At 52.7% G+C, this 7,500-nt stretch overlaps 1 protein-coding gene across 3 annotated transcripts in view; it reads right to left on the reverse strand.

The window, feature by feature from the left end:
- The window catches only part of LOC126573440 (rho GTPase-activating protein conundrum), a 47,388-nt gene that overhangs the window by 39,457 nt on the left and 431 nt on the right, over window positions 1–7,500 (reverse strand). For all 3 annotated transcript variants that reach the window (XR_007608022.1, XM_050233578.1, XM_050233577.1), the window contains exon 2: window positions 5,742–5,871. The gene's annotated coding sequence lies outside the window, so the exon portion shown is untranslated. The remainder of the gene's footprint in view (window positions 1–5,741; window positions 5,872–7,500) is intronic.

A 7,500-nucleotide genomic window follows, 5' to 3' on the forward strand; every position in this document is an offset into this window, starting at 1 on the left:
AAGTCGCCGGAACGTCGGAACAAAACCAACCTCTGGCAGCCAGTCCGCCAGCCAGCCGGTCTCCGTGAGTGATTTTGAAATCAAATGGAAGCCGTTTCACTTTCTCCATGTCCACTTTCCTTGGCCAGCCCAGTCGGATGTTCCAACAACAAAAAAAAAAACCTCCGAAACTCCCTCCCAAAAATGAGATACGCACGAGAGCATCACGTTTGCATCGCGTTTGCCACACTAATTGCCGAATGCACCGGCCGATTGGGCCCCCCACCGCGGGCGCACGCTCGCGGAACAGCGATAAATCAGTGAAAATCGGTGAAAATCAAGGCCAGGAAGTCATCTGTCTGGCATCGTTCGGGCACCCAGCGCAACCACATCCGATTCGATCCAATCCGATCCGCGATCCGTCCATCGAGAGACGGGCATTAAAAGGCGGAACACATCCACCTGCAGTCCGCAGATCATATCATGCGATAGCGATCGGATTTTCTCACCTGCCTTGCCCGACTGGCTCATCACTCTGGCCGAAAGCCTTCCGAAAGCGCACACTCTGTTGCGCAGTGCAAGAGCAAGGATCTGATCGTGGCCCTCGGTCGACCGGATCGGGAGTTGGTAAACAGAAAAAAGAGAAAATCACCGAGGAGAAAAGGTCACCGAGTGCGGTGGCGGTGGCGATGGCGGTAACTGCGTGATCCTCGCAGCTGATGTGCGCTGTATGCTTCCGAACGATCAACATGAAGATCACGTTCCTCGGTCGAAGGGTGAAGCAGAGGGTTCGTCGCTGGTCGGTCGGCTGGCCAGCCACGCTTTTTCCATTATCATAACGTTGAATAATTCAGCAGCGGACTACGGCGACGACGTAGCAGCAAAGACTGGCCACTCAATGTTACCGCACACGGTGCGTTCAGGTTCAATTTCGCTTTTTTCCATGATTTTCCACCGCAGATGAGGGCGAGCGGTAGTTTTAGGCGCCTTCTTTAAACACCGACGAATACAATGGTCCTTCGCTCTCTTTCTCTCTCTCTCTTCATCTCGCGCTTTCCGTACAGTCATTGGCCAGCAAAATTTGGGAATCAGATTGGTCTGTCCATCAGCCATCAGTGGCCCCAAAGGGGGCGGTGAAAAACTGGTGCGCATGAAACTGGCTCGCGCGCTGCAGGTTCGATGAACGGAAAAGTGTTTTCTTATTCAGCGCGTATTTTTCTTTTTTTCCAAACTCACTTTTCACGCGGCGCACATTAATGTGCGTTTCCGCATCTAATCAGTGCGAGTATTTGTTTGCTTAACGGCCACTTTGAGCCGTGTGTTATTGTCACACACCGTGGCCATTGCATTTTCACGTTCGCGGGAAACTTCGTTTTAGCAGAGAGTTAAAAACCATAAATCCGTCCCCGGCTAGCACGCTTGATCCAATATTGGGCTGCCACGGAGCAATTCCGCGCAAACAAATCCCTGACATCCCTGGCATGGGCATGGTCACTGGTCAATGCAGTGCACGCGCGCGCGCGCCCGCACACGTGACGCCTAAATCGCCCCCAATTCCCAACCGGCCGGCTTACTAACCCGGGATACGGGGTGGGAGGACGGCCATTACGCGCTTTCAAAAAAAACTTTCTCGCGTGTGCAAACTCTGGCCACAGTCCAAGTCCAACTCCGTCAAGTCCAACGTGCCAACTGAAATGATAATTCCGCCACACTTTCTCCACCTTTCGGCCACCGACGGCGCCGCCGTACCAGTAATGCATCCAAAAAGGATCCAAACACAAACTTCCGGACCAGAAATCCCAGAAAAGGACCAGACGGCCCTTATCGGGCGCATTGTTTGCATCGCGGCCACACCACAAACCGATTCCGAAATGGCGTATGCCGCGGATGGCTGAATTGATCCGGAATCGGATCCAAATGGATCACGCGCACGCGCGCGCTCGCACCAATCCCCCGGAGTTGGTCCACGTGACGAGCATTAAAATTCGCTTTTAGAAATTGCAAACATTGACTTGGTTGGTGGCCGGTTAGTGGCAGTAAAAGACGCGCGGGCGTAACATTGCGCGCACCAAAAACCAAAAAGCCACTTGGAATGAGATCATGGTGAGGTGTAGCACACCGCCAGGTCACGAGGTCGCACGTCTTTATCGTCGTCGTCGTCGTCGTTGGTGTGCCAATAAAATGAAAGACAAGCTCCTAAATCATCGTGAGGAGTCAGCCGGTGGGCAACACCCCGAAACCGAATCTCTTAATCAGTCGCCCGACCAAACAGTCAGCCGCGTCCTGCTTTCTGGTTCCGTTCGCGCGCGACTGCACTGACCGGAACGCGGACAAAGCGCGCTCTCGCGACCGTGCGTGCTTACGTCGGTGCATCAATCCGGAAACACGTACCCCGGGTGGGCGGTGGGGAAAACTGCGCGCGATGTGTGAAATTGGTGCCTCACCCCATCACCATCGCCCCATCGGCCATATAATCTCTTTTCTAGTGCGCATTAATGGCGCATTGCGATGCCGCACATCACAACACATCTCACTCGCTCGCGCGAATATGTTTTGACCGTTCGACCATTTGAACCATGCTCCGGAATCCGCCTGTCAACTAGGTCGGTTTCGTGGAGCGGTCTTCGGAGATTAGTGATTGTTTATAGCGAGACCCTACGTCAACACGTACGCGTTCCGTAACAAGGCGGAGAAATGTGCAAAAATTAGTTCCGCTCGTGATGGACGCGAAAGCGCCGGCGGTTGTAGAAAGTGGCGCACGTTCAGTTCGTTCGTTGCAATTTATGGTTTACTAATGTCCGTCGCCACCGGGCGGGCAGCCCGGACTGGTCGGTATTGAATTCATAAAACAAATCCGAAACTCTCACCCCGAAGTGCCCGAAACTCAAGCGCATTAAGGATTCAATTTGTACGAACCCACCATGAAATGCGCCCCAATCGCGGAATGCCATAAAAGGTAGCCAGCTACCCAACCCGTTCGGTTTGACGGTTTGCGATGATTTAAGATCTCGGTCCGCGTGACGCGCCACTAATGGTTAAAGATGAGATGAGAGATTTGCCAACTTATTTGAAATGCTAAAGCCAAAGCTGTGAATCCCCGGGGGCCACGCATCGGCACACCCTTGTCTACGTGTGGTCTATGGACCCAAGGGGCGGGACCCACGGGGGAAAGAATTTGTCACAAATGAGCGAACGTTCGAGTGTTGACTTTTCCAACCAGCGAGAAGGCTCCTCCACTCCAGACAACTGTTGACACCCCCGGGGAGGGGGTTGGCTATTTGAATTTCATCCATCAAACCGGCGACGCATGGATGGGTGGTGAAGGAGGGCTGTGATTAGCATAACGTAAGAATGGGCATCGCGCACGATCAGCAAGGTTGTCGCCAATGTCGCCAGTGGACACACCAACCGCTGTCACCACCGCCGTTATCTCGACTGGATCGCGATAATCACATCGCCCAATATTGACTCGACCCCTTGAACATTCCAACTGAACGCTGGGCTGGGAAGACGATGGACGATGGTAACCTCGAAATACCGAACCGATCCCCAGCCATCCATCGATCATCATCGCTTAGACCGAGCTGTGCAGGTTGTTTAGCCCGATTCACTCCATCATAAACCACGATTAGGGTTCTCGAGGACATGGAAGACTTATAATCGGGGCGACCAATCGGGGTAGCATATCTAAACTGATAACAGATCAGGGGGGAAAAAACCATCGCACCATGCTGCGCTCGAAATAAGCACACTCTTGGTGAGTTATAAAAATGTTCCCCCCCGGTTCCTGGTCGATCTCGTAACATTCACCAAAATGGTGACCCACTAATTAGGATCTGCATGATATGCGCCGTCAACAACATGAAGAGAGAGACAAAGAAAAAGATAGAGAGAGGGAACATCGAAAATTCGTCCCCTGGAGGAAAAAAAAAAACCTGTGCGTTGCCGCCGACTCGAGAAACAGGTTACTCGCCGCGGTGCGAATCCATGACTCCGATACTCGAGGCCTTGCCACAGATTTCTTGCTCCGGGCATCATATTTCCTGTACAAATTAAACAATCAGATCCAGTTCGCCCGGACCGAGAAGGCGCAGTGTCGAGCGACAACCAACGTCGAGTGACCAGCAGAGTGTGAAAGGGATCTACGCGATGATGCGTGTGATTGTGTGCGCTTTTATGTTGCTGCACCGCAGAAGGCCCCTCGAGAGCTTGTCCACTTGAACAAGTTCATGGGCAACCCAAAGAACGGAAAGGAAGCAACTGGCATGTGGATCGAAAGAACGATCAGTGCTCACTCACTGCAATTTTAAGAAAAAGATCCGCACACCATGCTGATCAACTTTTGTAGAACCTCCCCACAACACCTTCCTTGGCTCAAGTTAATCGTTTTCAAGAAGAGCTCCGGGCAGTTATGAAACGACAGATAAGATGATCGCAGGCATGTTCCACCTTCTGCGCCCGTGCCCGTGACTCCGGGGCGAACAATTTGCATAATCAACATTCCACAGCCCGTCAACGCAATTATTTGGAGAAGGGAATTAACCGGCCAATAATTCAAGACTTCATTATCCGACGCCATCGCGTCCGCTCACGGAGTGCTTTTTTTGGCGTTGGCCAGGCGCGTTGTTCGCAAATGGCAAAAAAAAAGGAAACTCCCGATATCCCTGGACCCCACCATTCCGATAGGCAGCGGGCAGCCAGCAGGTTCCGAGGAGATAAAAATTGGCGCGCGTCCCCGGTCCTTATATGGGGAACAAGGTTTTTGAATACCGTTCCGAACCGAACCATTCAAAGTGCGCGAACCTTCCTTCCACCATCTACCTTGCCCCCAACGCACGGTATGGAACTTTCTTCGACGACAAACCGGCAACAACAATCAACGCCCAGCCCTTGCCCGAGGGGGATGGGGGGAATGAGAGGCGCGTGCGTGTGTACGTATGCTTTGCCGTGACATGATGTTACTTGCCGCGCCCCTACAGGGATGCGCGACCCATGCGGGATGACCTCAAACTCCGGTGTATATCCGCCCGGCAGAGGCCACGGGGCGATGAATTCACAAATTCATTTACGCATTTCGCGGCGTAGCCTCCTGCTGCTGCTGCTGCTGTGACTTTCTTCCGAGGGCGAGCGCACGAGAAAAGTGCCGTTAAGGAGTAGGTTAATTATTAATGTCGGCGCGAGTGCGAAACATAATCACCTCCATGCCATGCCAGGCATACCGTGGATGGGTTGTCATTTTTTTTAAATCGCTTTTTTCTCATTTCAAGCAAACAAGACTTTTCACCGAATTGTTCGGTTTGACATTAATCTGGTACCGCAATTAAAACCCACTAGGGATGCTCTTGAGAAGGGTTTTTAATCGGAAAAAACCTCCTGGCTCTGCCGGATGGTTCAACATTCCTAATCGATGACGATGCGTCCCACTGTGGCTCAGCGCCGGGGGTTGTTGATTGCTCCCGGGCGTCTGAAGTGTGAATTATCTATCTATCGCAGAACTAACCACGCAAATGGCGAACACACGCTTGACGTCATTCGGTTAGGGCGAGGGGGGGGGTGCGATAAGAAATCAATTAACCCACGGGCACGATTATCGTGAGACAGAGGGGAGAACAACGCGCGGCGCAGAACGACGCAGCCGTGTCACCATTAAACAATCGAAACGACACCTCGAGTGGCCGGGGTTTGGGGGTGGCCTGACAATCTTAAGCTTGCGCCGATAAGGATAGATGCAACAACCCATTTGAAACACATACACCACTTACCTTAACAGAAAGATGGAGAGAGGAGTCTCCTGGATGTTCGGTGGTCTCGATATCACTGAAATATCACTTCCACCAACACTAAAGGCCACGACAGAGGCTACTGAGGTGACGAACGTCAGTATCTAGAAACCTAACGGAGAACGGGGTTACTTCGATTAGTAACATGGAAGTTTTGCGAGCAAACTTAATGAAAAAAAACCGTCCCACCGCACATGACTGACTTGCGCTACGAAAACGTGCACCACGGCATCGAAGTATGCTGTATGTTCGCTGTTGCTGCTGCTGCTGCTGCTGCTGCTAGGGGGGAGGAACCTGTTTGAAAGCAAATCGCACCGCCGAGGACCTTCAAAAGCGTGATCGCGGCAGCAACAGCAAGGCAACCCCTGGGCCGCGAGTTTTGTGCCACGCGAGGAGATTACCGTGCATGCACGACAGTCCCTCGGTGTCGCTGTCTGTGTGTGCCATTTGTTCCACGGAAATACACTTTGGACCACCATTCACCACCGCGGCGCGGTTCGACACCGACCACAAGCAAGATAGTGATTTTGTTGTTGTTTTTGCGCTGCTGTTAAATCACGAAATACACAATACACAGGGGGCGCAAGGCGGGTATCTCTCGCCAAAACCAACACACCATGTGGTGCCTGGCTGGGTACCCCCCTCCCCCTCCCCTAGCGACCCCAAAACACACAGCCACCCTGGTTGAGAGCGTGATTTGGAGAATGGCACCGAACAACACGTTCTGGCTTCAACTCCAACAAGTGTGGACCGGGCAACAACAAAAAAATGGGCCTCCTCTGTTACGCAGCAGACGACGCTTGGCGCGCGAGATAAGCCGAAAGCGAGGCAAAACAATCGGTTGCGGCCTATCGGATGCGCTGCCGTCCTCGAGGGGCTCTCCTTTTATTTCATCTATCTACACCGGAACCACATTGCACTGGGCTTTCTTGTTGGAGTTGAGGGGGAAGCGAAAGAAAAGAAACGGTTCGAGCGGGGGTCAAGAATTGCACGCACGCAAGAACCGTTCTAACCGTTAAGCGCCAACGCTCCACCGTGCTGCTCGGGAGTGTTTACTTTTCGCTTTGTTTACGATCGTTCCACTGTCAACTGCGCTACCACATTTGCTGTTGTTGTGCGCACGGTGTTTGTGCATGTGCTACTGCTGCTGTGTGCGCCATTATGGAAGTGCATATGAAGGGCAGCACCACCTCCAGAGGCCTGCTCATTACTTTCACAAACGACGGCCACGGTGACGGTTCCAAAAAGGTTCCAACTTCCTCCTTTCGGGGTGGTGGAATCCAGCCACCAGCCAGCCACCCAGCACACGAGATCGTAAACACACACAAACAAACCGCACCTTAAACCGCTGCTGCTCAACGATCGCGGCTCGATCGCGACCGAAACTTTGAATGTCACCAACCGAACAGATCCGCGCACCGCAATCGCCAACCCGTTTAACGTTTCACCTGCCCCTCAGCAGCAGCAGCAGCAGCAGCAGTCCCCAACCATGGCCACAGCACCACGATTGTCACCACAGTTGGCGGTCCAGAGTGGCGTCGGTGGCGTCGGTGACACCACACAGAGACCACAATTTATGCGCCTTTTCACTTTCACGTTTTCACTGGCCGCTAAACGATGAACAACACTCGCGCGCACAGACACAGATACACGGAAATGGAAGCGGCATACGCACGCCAAACCCTTTTTTTTTTGGTTGTTGTAAAGCACAGACTTGCTGTTCTGATTCCGACGGTGGCGC

Source organism: Anopheles aquasalis, chromosome 2, assembly GCF_943734665.1.
Source record: "Anopheles aquasalis chromosome 2, idAnoAquaMG_Q_19, whole genome shotgun sequence".
Taxonomy (NCBI): Eukaryota; Metazoa; Arthropoda; class Insecta; order Diptera; family Culicidae; genus Anopheles; species Anopheles aquasalis.